This window comes from Chiloscyllium plagiosum, chromosome 14 (genome assembly GCF_004010195.1).
Source record: "Chiloscyllium plagiosum isolate BGI_BamShark_2017 chromosome 14, ASM401019v2, whole genome shotgun sequence".
Taxonomy (NCBI): domain Eukaryota; kingdom Metazoa; phylum Chordata; class Chondrichthyes; order Orectolobiformes; family Hemiscylliidae; genus Chiloscyllium; species Chiloscyllium plagiosum.
The window spans coordinates 25862580-25882984 of NC_057723.1; the positions used below are offsets into that span (position 1 = coordinate 25862580).

Below are 20405 nucleotides of genomic sequence, written 5' to 3' on the forward strand. Positions count from 1 at the left end.
ATCACAGAATCTTCCAGTTTTACAGGACAGGAGGAGGCTATTCAACCCATCGTTTCTGTAACAGCTCTCAAAAAAGCTACCCAGCTAGTTCCTTTCTCCAGCCTTACCTCCATAACCCTCTCAATTATTCACTTTCAAATATATATCTAACTCTCTTTTGAAACCTCCCATGGAATCCATCTCCACCATTCTCCCAGGCAACACATTCCAACTCCTAACAACTCTGAGTGAAGAGGTTTCTTCTCACCTCACTCCTTGCTCTCTTGCTGACAATCTTGAAATTGGAACTTTCACTTATTGACAGACCAATTAGTGGAAATAGAACATCCTTCTTTACCCTGTCAAAATTATTCAAGGAGCTAACCTCTTAATCTTCTCTGCTCCAAGCTGAATAACTTCCCCGTCTCCAAAATCCCTAATTCCTGGTATCAATTCTAGTAAATCTTGTTTACACTCTCTTAACCTTAAATAAGGATGGATATCAGTAAACTAATTGAATATTTGCAACAATCCAGTAATTTCATGATTATCATTACTGAGACTAGTGTGAACCAGAGTATCACTGTTTTGCAGAAAAACAACAGTAAGCGATAATTCACAAAAGAAATCTGTAAGAAGCATCCTGAAAGATAATATAATAGAATACAGCACAAGATCAGACCCTTCGGCCCATCAAGCCTGCTCTGATTTCTAGTCCTTATTTAGACACGTACTTATTGCCCATGTACGGTTTCTATCCTTCTGTTCACCTCACATTCATGTGTCTATCATGATTGCCCTTAAATGTTGCTAACATGCCTACTTCCACTATCTCCACTGGCAGCGTGTTCCTAACCCTAACCACCCTCTGGGTGAAAAAGTTTCCCTGTACTTCACCCCTAAACCTTCTCCCTCTCACCTTGAACATGAGCCCTCTTGTAGTTGGCCTTTCCATCCTGGGAAAAAGCCTCTGACTCTCCACCCTATCTATGCCTCTCAAAGTTTTGTAGACCTCTAATCTGGTCGCCCTTCAGACTCTGTCTTTCTGGTGAAAACAATTCAAATTTATCAAACTTTTCCTCATAACAAAAACCTTCCAGACTAGGCGACATCCTGATAAATCCTTTGAAAAAGCTCAGCAGAGGTTGGTATCCCAACACCAAGTCACCCTTTGTTTGCACATGGAAAGTTCTTGACACTGATCCAGATCCCTCAGAGCCAGCTGTCAGAGTGAACAAGATGTCTGAGACTCTTTATATCTGTCAGCCAGGGCTCCCTGATTGGACCAGATTAACAGTCCTAATTGGGCAACTCATATTCTATGAGATCTACCTGGTTGACCTTGTTACAATCACTACATTTCTCTGCACCTTCTCCAAAGCATTCACATCCTTCTGGTCATGTGGCAACCAGAACTGCACGCAATACTCCAAATGTGGCTGAACAAAGGTTTCACACAGATGTAACATAACTTGCCAACTTTTATATTCAATGCTAAGATCAATTTGATGATTTTACCCAGAAGCACTGGTTCACACTTATGCTGGTAATAGAAAATAAACAAAGGGAAAACTAATGTTTCAACCCACTTAGAATCTAATATGAACATATGAATATACAGACAAGAAACAAAAGTAAACCACTTGGCCCTTTGAGTCAACGGGCCCAATCAATAAGATCATGAATTTTAACCTCAACTTTATGTTTGTGGTCATTTTCTAGACTCCTGAAATGACCTGGGAATACTTACATTTTATGACAGATTATAAAACATGCTCAAACACATGGCCCTTTGCCACACAAAATATTCATTTCTTTTTTAATTAAACTTCTCTTATCCCTGAAAAATCTTTAATCCACTGAGCATTTCCCGCAGTTTCTGATTTTTTGTGGTACAGTGGCTCAGTGGTTAGCACAGCTGCCTCACAGGGACCCCCAGATTTGATTCTAGCCTCGGGCAACTGTTTATGTAGAGTTTGCTATTTCCCCCAGTGTCTTCGTGGGTTTCCTCGAGGTGCTTGAGTTTCCTCCCACAGTCCAAAGATGTGCAGATTTAGTGGATTGGCCATGCTAAAATTGCCTATTGTGCGCAAGGGTATGCAGGCTTGGTGGATTAGCCATGCAAAATGCAGGGTTACAGGGATGGGGCAGGAGGGTGGGTCTGGGTGGGATGCACTTCTGAAGTTCAATGTGACTTAAACGGCTAAATGGCCTGCTTTCACACTGTATGGATTCTGTAATTCTTACAAGTTTTCCAGTATTGGCAGTATTTTGCATTTATCCTTGAACTTCCCTGGCTTGACTGAGTCATAGAGTCAAGGAGATGTACAGCACGGAAACAGACCCTTCGGTCCAACTCATCCATGCCAACCTGATATCCCAATCCAATCTAGTCCCATTTGCCAACTCTTTGCCCATATCCCTTCAAACCCTTCCTATCATATACCCATCCAAATGCCTCTTAAATATTGCAATGGTACTAGCCTCCACCACTTCCTCTGGCAGCTCATTCCATACACACACCACCCTCTGCAAGAAAATGTTGCCCCTCAGGTCCCTTATATATCTTTCCCCTCTCACCCTAAACCTATGCCCTCTAGTTCTGGACTCCCTGACCCCAGGGAAAAGACCTTGTCTATTTACCCTATCCATGCCCCTCATGATTTTATAAACCTCTATGAGATCACCCTTCAGCCTTTGAAGCTCCAGGAAAAACAGCCCCAACCTATTCAGCCTCTCCTGATAGCTCAAATCCTTAAATCCTGGCAACATCCTTGTACTTCTTTTCTGAACCCTTTCAAGTTTCATAACATCCTTCCGATAGGAAGGAGACCACAATTGCATGCAATATTCCAAACGTATCCTAACCAACATTCTGTATAGCCATAACATGACCTCCCAACTCCTGTACTCAATGCTCTGACCAATAAAGGAAAGCATACCAAATGCCTTCTTCACTATCCTATCTACCTGCGACTCCACTTTCAAGGAGCTATGAATCTGCACTCCAAGGTCTCTTTGTTCAGCAACACCCTCTAGGACCTTACCATTAAGTGTATAAGTTCTACTAAGATTATCCTTGTGGCACTCCACTGGTCACAGGCCTCCAGTCTGAAAAACAACCCTCCACCACTTCCCTTGGTCTTCTACCTTCGAGCCAGTTCTGAATCCAAATGGCTAGTTTTCCCTGTATTCCATGATGTCTAACCTTGCTAACCAATCTCCCATGGGGAATCTTGTCAAATGCCTAACTGAAGTCCATATAGATCATGTCCATTGCTCTGCCTCATCAATCCTCTTTGTCACTTTTTCAAAAAACCCAATCCAGTTCCTGAGACATGATTTCCCATGAACAAAGCCATGTTGACGATCTCTAATCAGTCCTTGCCTTTCCAAATGCATGTAAATCCTGTTCCTCAAGATTCCTTTCAACAACTTGCCCAGCACTGACGTCAGGCTCACCGGTCTATAGTCCCCTGGCTTGTCCTTACCACGCTTCTTAAATAATGACTGGTTCATTGTTATTTCTGATTGTTCTTATCTTGCCAGCAATAATCTCCAGGTCCAATATTTGTTAATGACTTAGGATTTTTCTCTTTTCAAATGTCACCTTTGTAAAATTGGCCTTCCAATGTGTTTTACCTATTTTTCCTCTTGTTTCTTTCATTTGCCATATTCCTCAGTTATCTTCTTGTTAACTATGATGCTTAGTCACTAGCATTTGAGAGCTGTGCAAGATCGTTTGAGGTGTTACATCTGCAAACAGAAGCCGTATAGTTTAATATATAGCTTACATTTCAAGAACATACAAATAAATGGCTGAATGCTTTTTTACATGATCACAAAATAAACGTTTCTAATAGAGTAATGATAAAATGCAGTGAACTAAGATTAGGAAGTAAGTCTCATTGCTATTATTGACTAAAATATTGTCTTCTTGCAAGATCTGAAATTCTGAGAAAATCCATTTGTATCATGTACTGCACACTGAGAGTTTACATTTCTAATGCAATTGAACACACAACACTGCCTTTGGTTGCATGTTTCATATGAAACTTGTGGTGTTTATGTTGCTTTTCATCCTGTCTCTCCCTGGCCTTCTGTACATTTCTATATGTTAGTAAGTGGAATTAGAATTTTCATCTGGCCTCAGCAGGCAAGTATTTTGATTACCATTAACTTCTGTCACTGACATTAATGAAGGTGAAGGGCACAGGACCGCAGTACAAGTGTAGCTTCTCTTTTCAGGTTCCATACTTACCTGCCCACTCTGCACCTTCTTTTAACCCTTAACAATCTCTGTCAAGCAGCTTCACAGGTCCAAATATAATATTCAGCACAAAAGGAGGGCCTTCAGCTCATTGAGTCTGAACCAGCTCACTCATAGAGAGATCCAGTTTCCCTCCATCCCAATCCATCCTTTTCTTTTATTCTTAACTCCAACTATTTGCTTAATTTCCTTTCAAATGCTAATTTGAATTTATACTTAACTCAATATCAGGGAGTCCTTTTCAAATCCTAACTTGAGTAGAAGACTTTCCTTGTGTCACCTCTGATTTTTTTGCTAATCCACTGAAATGAAGTGAAATCTGAGCCATCTGAAAATTGATCCTTTAGCAATTAGAAACAGTTTCTACTTATTCTATCTACACCCTTCCTAATTTTATATACCTCCATGAAAACTTGTTCAGGCTTCTTGCTCCCTCAAAGAGTAACCTCAACTTCTCTGTGATCCCTCATCCCTGGATCCATCTTTGTAAAACGCTTCTGAACCTTTTACATATCCTTTATACTCTCCTGGTGTCCAGAACAGGACACCATAATCACTGTGGGGTCAGCCTATATTATGCAAGTTCAATAAAAACCTCTTCACATTTGTATACCATGCCTCTATTTATAAAGTGGATCAAAAGCTCAGCTTTCAAGATGGACAAGTGGCTAAGTCTCATGGATCATCCATAAAGAATGTGTGGATTTTGTCTGCATTTTGAGAGATTGTGCACTGAGGAGAAAAATTGGAGTCATCTCTCTGATCCATATCTCAGACTAATTTGCAGAGGTCTGCCTCCACGTAAAGCCTCCACACTCTGAATGCAGCATCAGACATGGCAGCCAACTGAGGTCATGCTGCCAATGGAAAAGCATACCATTAAAAAAGACTGGAAGGAAACTCACCTTAAATGCTCGGAGCCTTTCTGAGTGTTATCCAGGTTGTAGTGAGCAGGGACTTTTGGGTGGGTTATGAGAGGGAAGATGAAGAAAAAGCACATGTACTGAGATACAGTGAAAAGTGTTGTTTTGCATCCTATACAGGCAGATCTAACCATATAAAGTACATCAGATTTGCAGAACAGAGTGCAGAAAGCAGATGCAGAGGAGGTGCACAGAGAGAGAAATCAGAATTAACATTCAAGAGGTTCATTCAAAAGCCTGATGTCAGGGTGCCTCCACTTCTCTTCCTTCATTCAACACACACCAGACCCCATACCTACCTCATTCGCAGCTCTGCTGCATCCTGATCCACAGACAGCGTTTGACCCAGCACAGATGTAGGTGGAGAAGTCTTTGGTGGGACTCTTATGAACTCGAAAACCCAGAAAGGGAAATGAGCATCCTGTTTCTAGGTCTGCTGAAGCCAGATGTGTAATACCATTCAGAGGTAACAGGAAGAGGAACTGAAATACACTTTAAATTAACAAATTTATTTACTTGGTTAATATTACCAATAATAATATTACAATGTGATATTACGTTTTAAAAATTGTAAATGAATTATGCATTTCATTTCAAATCTTTAATATTTAGTCATTTATATATTTATTGCCTTCGATTGGACATTTAGAGTGAAAATGGGCAAAAGAGTGTGAAAAGTGAAAGAGGAGGGATTTTGGACTGTGGGAATATTGTGTTGGGATGTTGTCACATTTCAGAGTGCCATGCTGTAGACTGAGAAATCTCCAGCTGCTTCATCAATGTTACTTTCCACATCATAAATTCAGAAACAACATTCCCTCTAAACTGCATGGCTACATGTGGTCACTTTCAGAGTCCATGCACACTGATCGGTGTCCATGGAGAAAGTGAGCACTGCAGATGCTGGAGATCAGAGTCAAAGAGTGTGGTGCTGGAAAAGCATAGCCAGTCAGGCAGCATTGAGGAGCAGGAGAATCGACTTTCCTGATGAAGGGCTTATGTCCAAAACGTCGATTCTCCTGCTCCTCAGAAGCTGCCTGACCAGCTGTACTTTTTGAGCACCACACTCATCAACTTTGATCAGTGTCCAGCCACTACTCACAGCATTTATTTCTGATTCTGGAAGTTGCTACTATGCACAGACCTCAGAGGTCTGTGCAGAGAAAAAAAGTGGGGACCCTGGTTAGAGCTGGAGGTGTTTGCTGATGATTAATAAGTTTCAATATTCCATTCTCAGTTCATCAGATAAAAATGCAGTTCATGTTCGTGTGTAACAAGACTTGGATTACATAGAGGCTCAGGCTGATAAATTATGAAGAAATTGTCACCACATAAGAAATCATCATCTCTGAAGTGAGGAGGTTATCATATCCTCTTGACAATCAATGGCAATGCCCTCATATCATCTTCCACCAACAACATGCTGAGAGTTATTACTCAACATGAAACTTAATTGGAATAGCCATCTAAGCATTATAAGAGGTCGGGGACTGTGAATTCTACTTGGAGTAACCCATTTCCCCAAAGCCAGTCCGCCATCTACAAGGAACAAGTCAGCTTTGAGACTGAAAGTTCCTGACTTGCCTAGATGAGTGCAGTTCTGCAAGCAATAAAGAAATTCAACACAATCCAAGACATAGCTTGAGTGGAATCCCATTCACTTCTTGAAATATTAACTTATTTCACTTTTAACATAGTTTGACAATGTAGTGTAACATCTACACATTCCATTGCATTATCTCACCAAACCTTCTTCACCTGAAGAAGGGCTTATGCCCGAAACGTCGATTCTCCTGTTCCTTGGATGCTGCCTGACCTGCTGTGCTTTTCCAGCAACACATTTTCAGCTCTGATCTCCAGCATCTGCAGCCCTCACTTTCTCCCTCTTCAACTGTACCTATCTATCAATGATTTCCAGTGCCTAAAAGGAAACGGGCAGAAGGTGTATACGGCAACACCACCATATGCAAGTTCCCTTCCATGCTGCATGCCATGTTCATTTGGAACTGTATTATCATTTCTTTATTATTCTGAGTTAAAATCCTGGAGCTACGTCTGCCAACATTCCCACATAGGAGCTGCAATGTTTCAAGAAGATACCTCAACAACATCTTTTCAAGGGTGAGAGTGTGGTGCTAGAAAAACGCAGCTGGTCAGGCAGCATCTGAGAGCAGGAGAATCCGCGTTTCGGCAGAAGCCCTTCATCAGAATTGTCAATTCTCCTACTCCTCGATGTTGCCGGACCAGCTGTGCTTTTCCAGCACCATACTCTTCGACTCTGATGTCTAGCACTTTCACCTATCATCTTTTCAAGGGCAATTAAGAATGGGCACTAAAATTGCCATCGATACATATGCCCATGAATGAGGGTTTTAAACATGTTGGGTTTCATGCTACTATCATTATGTTGCTGATCCACGTATACACTCTTGTCTCATTAACCAATGGAGAAAAGCATTTTAGAGAAGTTATTATTATGACAACATAAAAGTTTAAACAAAGGTAAACAGTGTCTAAACCATTTTTTATGCCAGTAAGGAAAAACATATTGTACTCAAAACATTAAATTCTACCCATTACATTCCTAATAGTTAATTCTCAAGAAGGTTGAAGAAAAAGCTAAGACATGTAAATTAATCACAATTTCTACTTAAAAATGTATGTTAACTCACAAATATATTTAATCTATCCAAGCACACACTAACAGGGATATGAAGTGAACAATATTCCTCTTTGATGATTGTTCCAGTCTCTGTGGCTCTGCATCAATCAAATGGGGAGTTTCTTCTTTTTATAATGAGCCCAACTCTTCTCAGCTTCAGGTATTGCCAGCTCAGTGCAATAGGTATGGGAAAGGGGGAGGAGATGTGGGAAGAAAGAAACCATGAATGTGATATAATATGTTTATTCTACACTGTATTGAAATGAGTTGTTGGTTCACTTGTGTCCATTATGAACTAATAGTTATTTTCTAATAATGAAAATAACATTGAATTTTCTGTTTTTCTTCCAGTTTGAAGATGTGAAGGCTAAAAGTAAATAACCTTAAACAATTACTCATTTAGTTAAAACAAATAATACCTGAGCCACCACTATCATAAATTTTTGTGCGTGGTGAGTATTTTTGAGAATCATGAATAAAACAGCAGCAAAGGAGACCACTCAGTCATTGAGTCTGCACGTACGCTTTTGAAAATCTTTCCAGTTAGTCCCACTGCTCTGTTTTTTTTTTCTCTCATATCCTTGCAAAAATCCTACCTTCAACTATTGATCAAATTTCCTTTTGGAAATGCTAGTTAATCTGAGTCTGCCAGCTTATCAGGAACTACACTCCAAATTGTAACCATTCATTACGTATTTAAGATTTTCTCAATGTTGCCTCAAATTCTTTTGTCAGTACAGCTCTCCAGCTGTCAACCTGCAGGCATTGTAAACAGGTTCTCTATTATTATCCCATCCAAACTACGATTTCACAAACTTCAATCAGATCTCCTCTTACTTTTATTTGCTCTAAGGAGAACAAGCCGAGCTTTTGTATTTTATCCACGTAACGTTAAATCCCTCATTCCTGAAACCATTCCAATAAATCTCTTCTGTATCCACTCCAAAGCCTTCATGTCATTCTTAAAGTGTTGTTCCCAGAATTGGAAACAATACGCCCAGGGCTGAATTAGTGTTTTATTTTGGTTGAACGGAACTTCCGGGCTCTTGTTCTCAGTGGACTGCATTTTAATGTTTGAATTCTCTCGCAATGGGGGGAGATCAGTAGTAAGGTTGAGAAACTTCAGTTTCACGGAGTAGGTTCCTCTGTGGCTGTTTTACTGAAACAAAGTGATAGCATTCAGCATCTACATTTGCAAAGCAATCAGAGGAGATGGATGTTGTCATGACCTACATCTGACTGTGAACACTTTAGTATTTAAAGGGACCTGATGAGGGATAGAATGAATCAATTGTACAACAAGCAGACAACTAAAGTGATGGAATCTCAATTAATGGAAGGCAATGCCTGGATATTTCGGTATCATTGTGGATCATGCTGTAGGCCAAGAGCCCACAGAGAACTATTTTTCCCAGCAGATGGGAGGACGTAAACACCATGGAAACTAAGCAGTCATTGAGGAAGTGAACAGCAGGAGTGTGGTCTCTCACAGACTATAGAGCCCTAGAGATTCAATGAGGTTTATCAGTGCAAGGATGATGACTAGCAAGACTCATTGAAGCAGCAACTATGCCAGAATGATTCTCAGTTTCCCTCGTAAAGAATTGGCAGATCAACCCATTCCTCTCTCACAAGGTGCCTTTCTCACATTAACACCTGAATAGCCACCAGGTATATTCATTCTCATCATATTGCCATCTCAAATCCATCATCAACTTCAGAGACAGAATTAGATATTAGACAGCCACAAGACAGATAATAAATACTCGTGGGGACTTCACGGCAGCAGTTTCAATGAGCAATAAATACATGCCTAGCCAGCAACTCCCACAATCCCATGAATGAAGAAAATTCACTGATACGTATTGCTCTATCCAATGTGAAGTTTGAAGCAAGTTGTTTTAACTTCTATTGCATGTCTGTCATCTCCAGTAGGCCCTTTAGGTGTCACTCAGCAGCTACTGCCAGAGGAGGAGACAGACAGCTCAGATGACATACTCTGAAATGCTTCATGTGTGCTCTCCACAAGCTCATTTACACATGTCTGGGAGTATTCCAAGACAAGTAGTTGATTTGTCATACGGTGAGGCATATAGCACAAGCCAGCAGGAGCAAGTGACAAAGCAGCAAAGACAACAGTGGAGTAACCACTTTACAGAGCACAAGACACTCCAAACAATACTCAGCTGGGTGCAGTTGCTAAATCCCTGGTCTCAGAGATTATGAAATCCATTCTGAATCAGCAGCAGATTATGGGCAGTTTTCTCAGCACTCCTAAAGACTTTGTTGGCATTGCTAGAAACACTGCACACTCTTGACGGAAGCTCGGAGGAGTCTTTCAACTATGAGTGCCAAGAGATTTCTCAGGCATTTCCTCAGATATCTACCTCCATTGGAAGGATGACTACATGCATGGAACATCAAATAATGTAAACAACAGGAGCATCTCACCTCTCAACAGTAATGTGCTCACTCAGTTTGGTAAATCAAATTGCTTTTGGAGTGCAACAGAGAGATTTCAGCACTTGTCTAACAGGGAATAAAATGGAAATAGAAAATGGAACATGTAAGTGGGTACTGTACTTGAAGTGCTCCCACTCTTCTTTCTTTTCTCCCTACCTCAGTCAGAGCCCAATATATTCCTTCTTGCCGTAATGGTCATTTCAGCTCCTGCACAAGTGAAGATAGGACAGTGTTTGGCAGGAACCACACAACTCCAAAATCTGGAATGCATGAGCAGTTGACATCTGAGCAATGAGCACAAGGGATTCCACAACTTTTGATTCAATCCCATGCTAGTTTGTGCAAACTGAAAATAGCAGTCTCTTTTAATCTGGGATTAATTACAGAATGTAGCAATACCAATATCTACTTAATGCATACTCACCCAATATCCCAACAGTCTCTCTTTATACAGTTCAGTTATCTTCAAATCAACTTGTTCCGAGATGATATGAAACATCTCTGAAGAAGGTGGGACTTGTCCCAGGCCTCCTGAAGAAGGGGTCAGGATACTACCTCTGCACCACAACAGCCCTCTTCTATCCTGGTTTAATAAGCAAGCTAAAATTAAAAGGTGACAGCCCTTTAAAGGAGGACTGTGGATAAGGCCAAAGTCTCAAAGAAAACTTTAAATTAAAACAAAATGTTATTTTGGGGGTTTATGTGCCCACCAGTTGTGAAAAGTCTGAATGTACCTCTGAGTTTGCCATGTTCCCAGACTAGGCAAAATAGGGCATGAACGTACCTGTGGAAAAGGCCAAATAGCCCTTCAACATGGGCATCTTTCAAGACCAAGAAACAGATATGGGTGACCAATATTCAGTAGCATGGGGTTAAGTGCAAAGAATAATTAGAAGAAGTCTCTTCAAATAAATAAACAAAGGTCTGTATGGTTCCACACATTGTGTAAACATGGAGTATGGACTCCTCAAGACTATGCAAATCCCAGGGAACCTGGGATTCAACTAACTTACTAAACTGCAAAAGTGAAACAGATATTTAACAGTATTGTTCATTGCCTATTCTTGGATCTTGGCCGTGTCACCCCAGGTGATCAAGGTTCAGGAGAGTGAGGCTGAAGAAAGTCTCTTTAAATAGCTCAACAGCAGTTGTAGTTCAATGCACTTTATGTAGACATGACCCATGAATTCCTCAAGGCCACAGTACACATCAATGACCTGAGATTCCGTGAACTTCATTAACCTATAATTGTATAGATTTGTTGTATGTAAACCCAGCCTCTCTCTATACTCTTTTGAAACCCAGATACTTAATGGTAAGGTCTTGGGCAGTGTTGCTGAACAGAGACCTTGGAGTGCAAGTTTGTAGTTCCTTGAAAGTGGAGTCCCTGGTAGACAGGATAGTGAAGAAGACATTTGGTATGCTTGCCTTTAATGGTTGGTGCATTAAATATAGGAGTTGGGAGGTCATATTGCAGCTGCACAGAACATTGGTTAGACTACTTTTGGAACATTGCATTCAATTTTGGTATTCCTGTTATAGGGAGGATGTTGTGAAACTTAAAATGGTTCAAAAAAGATTTACAAGGATATTGCCAGGGTTGGAGGGAGAGGCTGAATAGGCTGAGGCTGTTTTCCCTGGAGCGTCAGAGGCTGAAGGGGTGACCTTATAGAAGTTTATTCAATCATGAAGGCCATAGATAGAGTGAATAGCCAAGGTCTTTTCTCTGGGTGGGGAGTCCAAAGCTAAAGGGCATAAGCTTAAGGTGAGAGATGAAAGATTTAAAAGGGACCCAAGGGATAATGTTTTCAAATAGACAGTGTTGCAAATATCGAATGAGCTGCCAGAGGAAGTGGTGAAGGCCGGTACAATTATAACATTTAAAAAGCATCTGGATGGCATCCTATATGAATAGGAAGGGTTTAGAGGGATACGGGCCAAATGCTGGCAAAGTGGACTAGATTAATTTAGGATCTCTCATCGGCATGGACGTGTTAGACTGAAGGGTCTGTTTCCATGCTGTACAGCTCTATGCTGTACAGCTCTTTTACTCTAAAAATAAGCCCCTTACATCAATTTAACCAAATGAAGAATGTGGCACTGCAACTAATGTTATGTTCTCAGTTGACTTTAACCCTGTAGAAGTTAGACCCCAAAATGATATATAGATCATATGTTTATTTTTCTTTTGTGAAGGGTAAGTTTAGTATTTCATCACTGAACAGAGGCACAAAAGGCTGCAAATATTCTTTAACAAAATCACACAAGTTTATTACCAAAAAAAGCTAACAAACAAAGCTAAACAATTTAAGAGTCATAACATAAAGAGCAAATCATGTTTTATCCTGTTTCCCAACACTACTTTTATAGCTACTCAAAGAATGATAACTCCTATTTCAACTTTTAATTTCATGCTTAACTTGTTCTTTTCAGATCTCCTTGTTGGACTGGTGAGAGAGTTTTAAAACTTCTTAACAAATCTGTTGATATTAGCCTTTTTTCCAATTCTGATGACCTAAACCTCATTCAGTTCTAACTTAAGGACTTCTCCACAAAACGTCCTAGCTTGAAAATGTCACAATTAAAACCACTTTTGCTCAGGTGACTGTTTCTCCTGAACTGAAAACCTAGTTCTTCTGATTTCAAGTCAAACCTAAACTGATATCTCTGATCTCTTTCCCCCTGTCTGTCATAAACTCAGCAGTACAAACATTTCATTAATTCATGCCACAGGTATCCTGCTGAACCTTGACTAGATCATAAGTCTACTTGGAAATGTTATCAGTTAGTTTCTGCTTCAAATGACTTTCTGACCTTTAATAAACAAAACTTCACTGAACTGACCCAAGTCCATCTACCACTATTTTAAACATCCAATTTCCAAAAATGATGTTCCTATTGTATATATAGTTATCCCATTATATCAGGAGTTCAAATGAAACTTTCTAAATTGAGCAAAGGGCAGGATTTCCTATTTCAATGCTCTAAGCACTAAATTAAACACTGTTCTTCAATTCCATATTTGAATGATATAATTACCATTCTATAAACAGCATTCATCAAGTTATTCAGAAACAGAAGAGATAGCATTATATCGAAAAAAAGTGAAGAGGAAGCAAAGTACTCTGGAGTTTCACAGGAGCAATATTTGGCTTTTTTTAAAAAAGCTTATTAACTCATCACTTATATCGTCAAAGTTTCTGCATCACAAACATTATTCAGTGTTCCAGTCAACTTTATTGTTGTCTGTTACCTATCAAGTAGATTTCAATTTTGAGGAAAATGGTATGGTAAGACAAGACGAAAATGAATGGGTGAGCATAAGAAGGATGGATTGTTGCCTGTTGTATTGTTTTGTGCTGAGGGCTAGGGTGGGGACAATGGGTTCAACATTGTTGTCCAGGTGATTGCATCTCCTGATAAGAGTTGATGTGCGTCTGAATGAATCAATCTAAACTGAGACTGAGACTATGACCCTCCTCAGACATTTGTTCTCTATGCCGAGAAAGCTCACCCCTGGCCTATCGTTTCTGAAGAACTGCAGCTCTTTATCAATCCTCTCCGTCTTGTGGTATGGCAAGTAGTTGAGGAGGAGATGTTTGTTTGAAATGCTTACATGATATATGAATGTTGAAGTCAAGATCAGTATTGGTTGTTCTTGAAAAGATGGTCATGAGTCACCTCTTTGAAATGTGGCCATTCATTTGGTTTAACTCTTTTGTAGTGCCTGATAGAGCCAAGTGACAACAGGTTAGAATTTCTCCAGTGTCCCTGATCATAAAGCTTAATTGACTACTTCGTTCATCTGTCCTGCCACCTTCAAAGACTTATGCCCAAACTACCGTTGGTCACTCCATTCTTGCATTTTGACAAAATTGTAGCATTTAACTTTTTTAATTTCTCCTCAATCTTCCTGCTAATATGTCTCACCTCAGACTGCTCTGTGTGAAATTCAACTGAAATTTTAGCTCATAAAATCCTCAGACTTGCTTTTCAAAACTGAACTTTTAACCCTTTTACCCTAAATCATCCACTGGAAGGTTTATTGCAAAACTTGTTTGCTGTATGCATTCTTTAGTTCAAATCTGATTGTCTCTCTATTATAAGAAAATAACTTGCATTGATCATTTAACCTTCTATTAGATATTCTTTCTGCCTGAACTCCAATGAACTAAAGTCAGTGACATTCTAGAAATGTAGGGGAATGGCCATATAAATATTATTTGGCCGGACTAGTAAATTTGGAGATTAATGATACATAAATATGGGTCAGAATTTTACATTCTCCCCGCAGGTAGATGGCAGAGAGGGTGTGGGGATATAAAATTGGACACTGTAGCAGCAGCAGTGCAACCACAGCGTAGAGTCCACCATCAGATTTTAGCCATCTGTACAATAGGCAACTAAATCACTTTGCTCCTTTGAGGGTCTTACTCTCTTGCCCTTTAGAAATTCTCTGATTTATGTTTCTCAGCTTCCAAATGGCTCACGTCACTTTCTCACCTTAAATTTAATCTATCACAGTTTAAACATGCCCTCTTCCTTTTTGTTGTTTATAACTTGTGCAGAATCTTAATAAATGTCTTCTGGCAGTTCATAAAGATGCCACTCCTCGATTCAACATGCCAGAGGCCTCTTCAGGTAGATCAATTAGAGTTGCTAGACATAACCTTACCCTTCATACTCTTCATCTGGCATCTTTTCAGTCAAATGCAGAACAGGAAACTCATGCCTTTTCAGATGTTTGCACCCCACTATCCAGAGTCATAGAGATGTACAGCACGCAAACAGACCCTTCAGTCCAACTCGACCATGCTGACCAGATATCCCAACCCAATCTAGTCCCACCTGCTAGCACCCAGCCCATAATCCCCCTAAACCCTTCCTATTCATATACACATCCAGATGTCTTTTAAATATTGTAATTGTACCAGCCTCAACCACTTCCTCTGGCAGATCATTCCACATACATACCAGCCTTTGCGTATAAAAGTTGCCCCTTAGGTCTGTTTTCTATCTTTTCCCTCTCACTCTAAACATATGCCCTCTAGTTCTGGACTAACCCCACCCTAGGGAAGAGACTTTGTCTATTTATCCTATCCATGCCACTCATGATTTTATAAACCTCTATAAGGTCACCCCTCAGCCTCCAACGCTCCAGGAAAAACAGCAATAGCTTATTCAGCCTCTCTTTGTAGCTCAAATCCTCCAACCTTGCAACACCCTTGTAAATCTTTTCTGAACCCTTTCAAGTTTCACAACATCTTTTCGATAGGAAGGAGACTATAAGTACATGCAATAATCCAATAGTGGCTTAACCAATGTCCTGTACAGCCGCAACATGACCTGCCAACTCCTGTGCTCAATACTCTGACCAATAAAGGAAAGGATACCAAACGCCTTCTTCACTATCCTATCTAACTGTGACTCCATTTTCAGGGAGCTATGAACCTGCACTCTGAGGTCTCTTTGTTCAGAAACACTCCCTAGGACCTTATCATTTAGTGTATAGTACTGCTAAGATTTGTTTTCCCAAAATGCAGCACCTTGCATTTATCTAAATTAAATTCCTTCTGCCACTTCTCAGCCCATTGGCTCATCTGAAACATGTAGTGATCTATCTGGATATCTTCCAACCTCACTGCTTACAAAGCAACATCCTGTACATGGATTAGTCCAAATTCAGATTGGTTGATTATTTTGTTGATGTCTTACCTTCATTCGACAAAAATGAATTGCCTTTCTGGCTGGTTGTAGCATCTCACTCCTGTCCCTTTTTATTTCAATGAATTTTAATACAAGCTTGAATGCTTTTTCCAACTGCCATGTAGCTTGGTAAGAATAAATAAAATTATTAGCAAATGAGTATCAAATTAGTATTATTTGTATTTTTCCTGACAACACCAAAATTGGAGATGTAGTGGACAGCGAAGAAGGTTACCTCAGATTACAATGGGATCTTGAAAAGATGAGCTAATGGGCTGAGGAATGGCAGATGGAGTTTAATCCAGATGAATGCGAGGTGCTGCATTTTGTGAAAGCAAATCTTAACAGGACATATACACTTAATGGTAAGGTCCTTGGGGTGTTGCTGAATAAAGAGACCTTGGAGTGCGGGTTCATAGCTTCTTGAAAGTAGAGTCATAGATAGATAGGATAGTGAAGAAGGCGTTTGGTATGCTTTCTTTTATTGGTCAGAGTATTGAGTATAGGAGTTGGGAGGTCATGTTGCGGCTGTACAGGACATAGGTTAAGCCACTATTGGATTTTTGCATGTAATTCTAGTCTCCTTCCTATTGGAAAGATGTTGTGAAACTTGAAAGGGCTCAGAAAAGATTTACAAGGATGTTGCAAGGTTGGAGGATTTGAGCTATAGAGAGAGGTTGAATAAGCTAGTGCTGTTTTTTTCCTGGAGCGTTGGAGGCTGAGGGGTGACCTTATAGAGGTTTATAAAATCATGAGGGGCATGGATAGGGTAAATAGACAAAATCTTTTCCCTTGGGGTAGTCTGGAATTAGGGGGCATAGAGTTAGGGTGAGAGTGGAAAGATATAAAAGAGACCTAAGAGGAAACGTTTTCCCGCAGAGGATGGTGCATGTGCAGAATGGTCTGCTAGAGGATGCGGTGGAGGCTAGTACAATTGTAACACTTAAAAGGCATCTGAATGGGTATATGAATAGCAAGGGTTTGGAGGGATTATGGGTGCTGGCAGGTGGGACTAGATTGGGTTGGGATATCATTACAACATTTAAAAGGCATAAGGATGGGGGATACATGAATAGGAAGAATTTAGAGGGATATGGGCCAAATGTTGGAAAATAGGACTAGATCAGTTTAGGATATCCAGTCAGAATTGACAAGTTTAACCAAAGGGCCTGTGTCTGTGCTGTATAACTCCATGACTGCAAATACTAACTGTCAACATATAACTCTACTGGTTAAAATTGAAACCCTATTATAAAATTTACCCTAAACACATCCAGACAAATATAGATAGGCAAAAACAAAATACTTTTATGGGTGCCGGGAAAGATCCAGAAGGCAATTCAATGATTCTCCGATCGACAGGGATTAATGAGATTATCCTTTTGCTTGACAGGACATAGTATTTGCTGGTTTCTTCTTTCCCCAGGTGTTTTCCAAGGTTTTGCAAGAGGTTCAGAGTGACTGGCCCGGGAAGTTCAAAGTGATTGGTTCAGAGTGACTGGTTCAGTGTGACTGGTTCAGGAAGTTCAGAGTGACTGGTTCACAAATTATAAAATCGGCAACATATTGGATTAAGACAACAGCTTACAGCAACACAAGAGAAAAATAACTTGGATTTGTTCAGGCATCAGGTGTTTTTTTCTGCAAAAACACAGAGACCACCTCCTTTTCTGAGGTCCAAAGGCTTCTGGCCATATTGTTCACAACCACAAGCTGTTTATTTACCTGGGAGCCAATCGTGTAGTTGTTGGCAAGCTCAAAGGCCTTCATCATTGACAACAGGTCACTACCCTGCCATCCAATCAACTACTTGTTGTTGATTGAATCTCCATTTGTACAAACGGCCTGGCTCCAGCCCACTTGTAATATGCCTCCTGACTGTGTGAGCAAGCAGCAATGCAAACAGAACTTACAATGAACATCGAGAGCCTACTTTTTAAAAGTACAGAAATTTCATCCGTAAGCCTTATTTTTCAGACAGTCCTTTTCATTTCAGTCCAAAACTAAATGCAAAAAAAAGACATTATCAAAAACACACTTCAGAAATATCAAAACTGGGCGTGAGATGATCTAGAAAATAAATTTTTCACGATTAGTGTTCATTTCTACTTTCAAAAGTTTCTAAATCCAAAAGTTCAACTATTGAGCTTTTAGGATTTATTTTCCCTTTTAATTTAACAATGGAAAATTATATTTAGCTATAGCTTTAGCCAGAAAATGTTATTATCCCACTGTGCCCTTTTTAATTACGTATTTTTACATATCATACATGAGGTCTTGTAGATTTTGTTTTCTCAGCAAAATACAGAATGTGATCTCAATGCATAAACAGTCCTGAAATCTAATCTAATAAAAATGGACTTAAGCTGTAACCTGGATTCTAAGCCTCTTTTCAGGGTTGTTATTTACTTGAAATACCACTTTAAGTGGCCAAATAATGTTTTGGAAGCTGTTTGTCAGCTTTTCCAAACTTTTTGTCATTTGAATGCAGCTTTCAGTCGATAGTTCTCAGTCTCCAAGGGCAGGGATTTTGAATGCCAGCAGCTCCTGTCTCTCAGCAGCCAGATGGGTCATTGGCAATCATTATGCTACAAAACCGAGTCTACTAAAATGAACAATCATGCTTCTGGATTGAGATCTGATTCATGCTCTAGCTACCTCAAAGAGAAAGCAATAGTTTTAGGGACATTAGTGCAACTCACACAAAGACTCAGCCAATGCCTCACCGCTATCAACCCCTCCCCCTCATTCAAAAGAAAACCAGCAAACAGTACCATTTCCCACACAGATGGACACTCTAAACAAACCTCTAGGTGACTTATCGAATAAATGAATCAATCTTTTATGACCTCACAAAAGATTTAGGGATCAGTGCTGGAGTTTCAAAGTATTTTGTCAGTGCATGTCCCATTTGAAAATAAATTCCTTTTTTTGCTCTTTTTTTAACTATTTGAGAATTTCAATCAAATACAAGAGTGTACAAAGTTATATTACCAGATATGCTGGCATGTAAAACAGCCACATAAACATAAAGGTACAATATTAAATCCAATGATATGGGATTGTAAACATTTGAAATACTTTGATAAGCTTAAAAGTTAAAAACGGCATATCTCTCGCACTGAGGGGAGGAGAGGAGGAACTGGTTGTTCAGTCTCTCAGTAATTGATTGAATCATTGGCAGCCAATATGCTTTGCTGCTTAAGTAAGTGGGCGGATAAAAATCAGCATTGAATCATGCATAAGGTGTTGTGCACACCATTTTAATTTCCAAACCAATTTCAAAAGAAATGCTACTTTGTCTCAATAAAGACAGATAAATCCAGAAAGCTCATTGCCCACCAGGAATGACACTGTCCACTTTCTAATGTGTGACATTATTATGGAGAGCAAATCTGTTGCTTGCTCCCTTGGTGAACAACAATACATGAAACAGGGAACACAAATGACATAGAAAAAGAGGGATTGGGGTGGAAAATCTAAACAGCCATTTTATGATAGCTTTAAATGCGATTTGCCAGACTGTGCAAAATATTCTATTTTACCAAGAATCTTATGCATGGATTAAAACCTATGTTAGTTTGTTGCAATCAAACACCATAACTGGAGTCACCTTCCATTGATGTGCTATAGTATGCGTTGAATTCACTAAATCTGCCCAGTATTCATGTGCCTATAGTGTTACTTCCCACTTGGTCTCAGCACAACAAACTCCTCCCCCAACTCAAATACTCCCCTTCCCACCCCCCAATTCCAACCTCTGTGCCGATAACTCACATGGGTAGCTATGAATTCTATTCTCTTGAGAAAATTAATCTTCAAAACAAAACATGGGTTGGTTTCCATTGAGTTTAAGTGTGGCAATGCAAAGTACATTATTGTCATAAGACATATCATACATCAGATAGTACTTTACTTGTGGGAGTCTTTGCATCATAAATTCTCACATAGTCACTAAGATCCTGTTCATCTAGCTTTTGTTTCTGGGTTCCTGTCATAACTGATGCTGTTAGTATGTTCTTCTCACCAAGTACTATTTCACTTTCTTTCAGAACCACCATTTAACAACTTCTCAAGGCTCCTGGAATCACAAACTACTTAGTTCTCAACATTTCTTTCCTCATCCAAAACCTTGAAATTTTGTGGTTTGTCTCATGTATCCTGCACTTCTTTGTTGAAATCCATGCAAATGATTTTCACTCTGCCTACAGTATTAAAATTTCCTACACTAAAGTAATAACCCACCTCACTGAATGTGATTGCAGTTCATCATTGTTCTTCAGACTGCTCAACCTCCATGTATTGTCAACGCACCATCTTCCACCATTATCTCTCCTCTGAATTGATAGATTATTGATCAAAATGATTCATATCATGGTGATAAGACACAAATAAACATGTA

General features: G+C 39.7%; 1 long non-coding RNA gene across 4 annotated transcripts in view; it reads right to left on the bottom strand.

The window, feature by feature from the left end:
* LOC122556569 overlaps positions 1–20405 on the bottom strand; it is a 44471-nt gene that overhangs the window by 20946 nt on the left and 3120 nt on the right. Inside the window, exons 2-4 of one of the 4 annotated variants that reach the window (XR_006313567.1) lie at positions 20249–20340; positions 5472–5664; positions 3622–3735 (exon numbers count right to left, since the gene is read on the bottom strand). This is a non-coding gene — a long non-coding RNA (uncharacterized LOC122556569). Of the gene's footprint in view, positions 1–3621; positions 3736–5471; positions 5665–12348; positions 14025–17728; positions 18007–20248; positions 20341–20405 lie in introns of those variants that run through there. The other 3 variants (XR_006313569.1, XR_006313568.1, XR_006313566.1) reach the window with 3 other exon arrangements.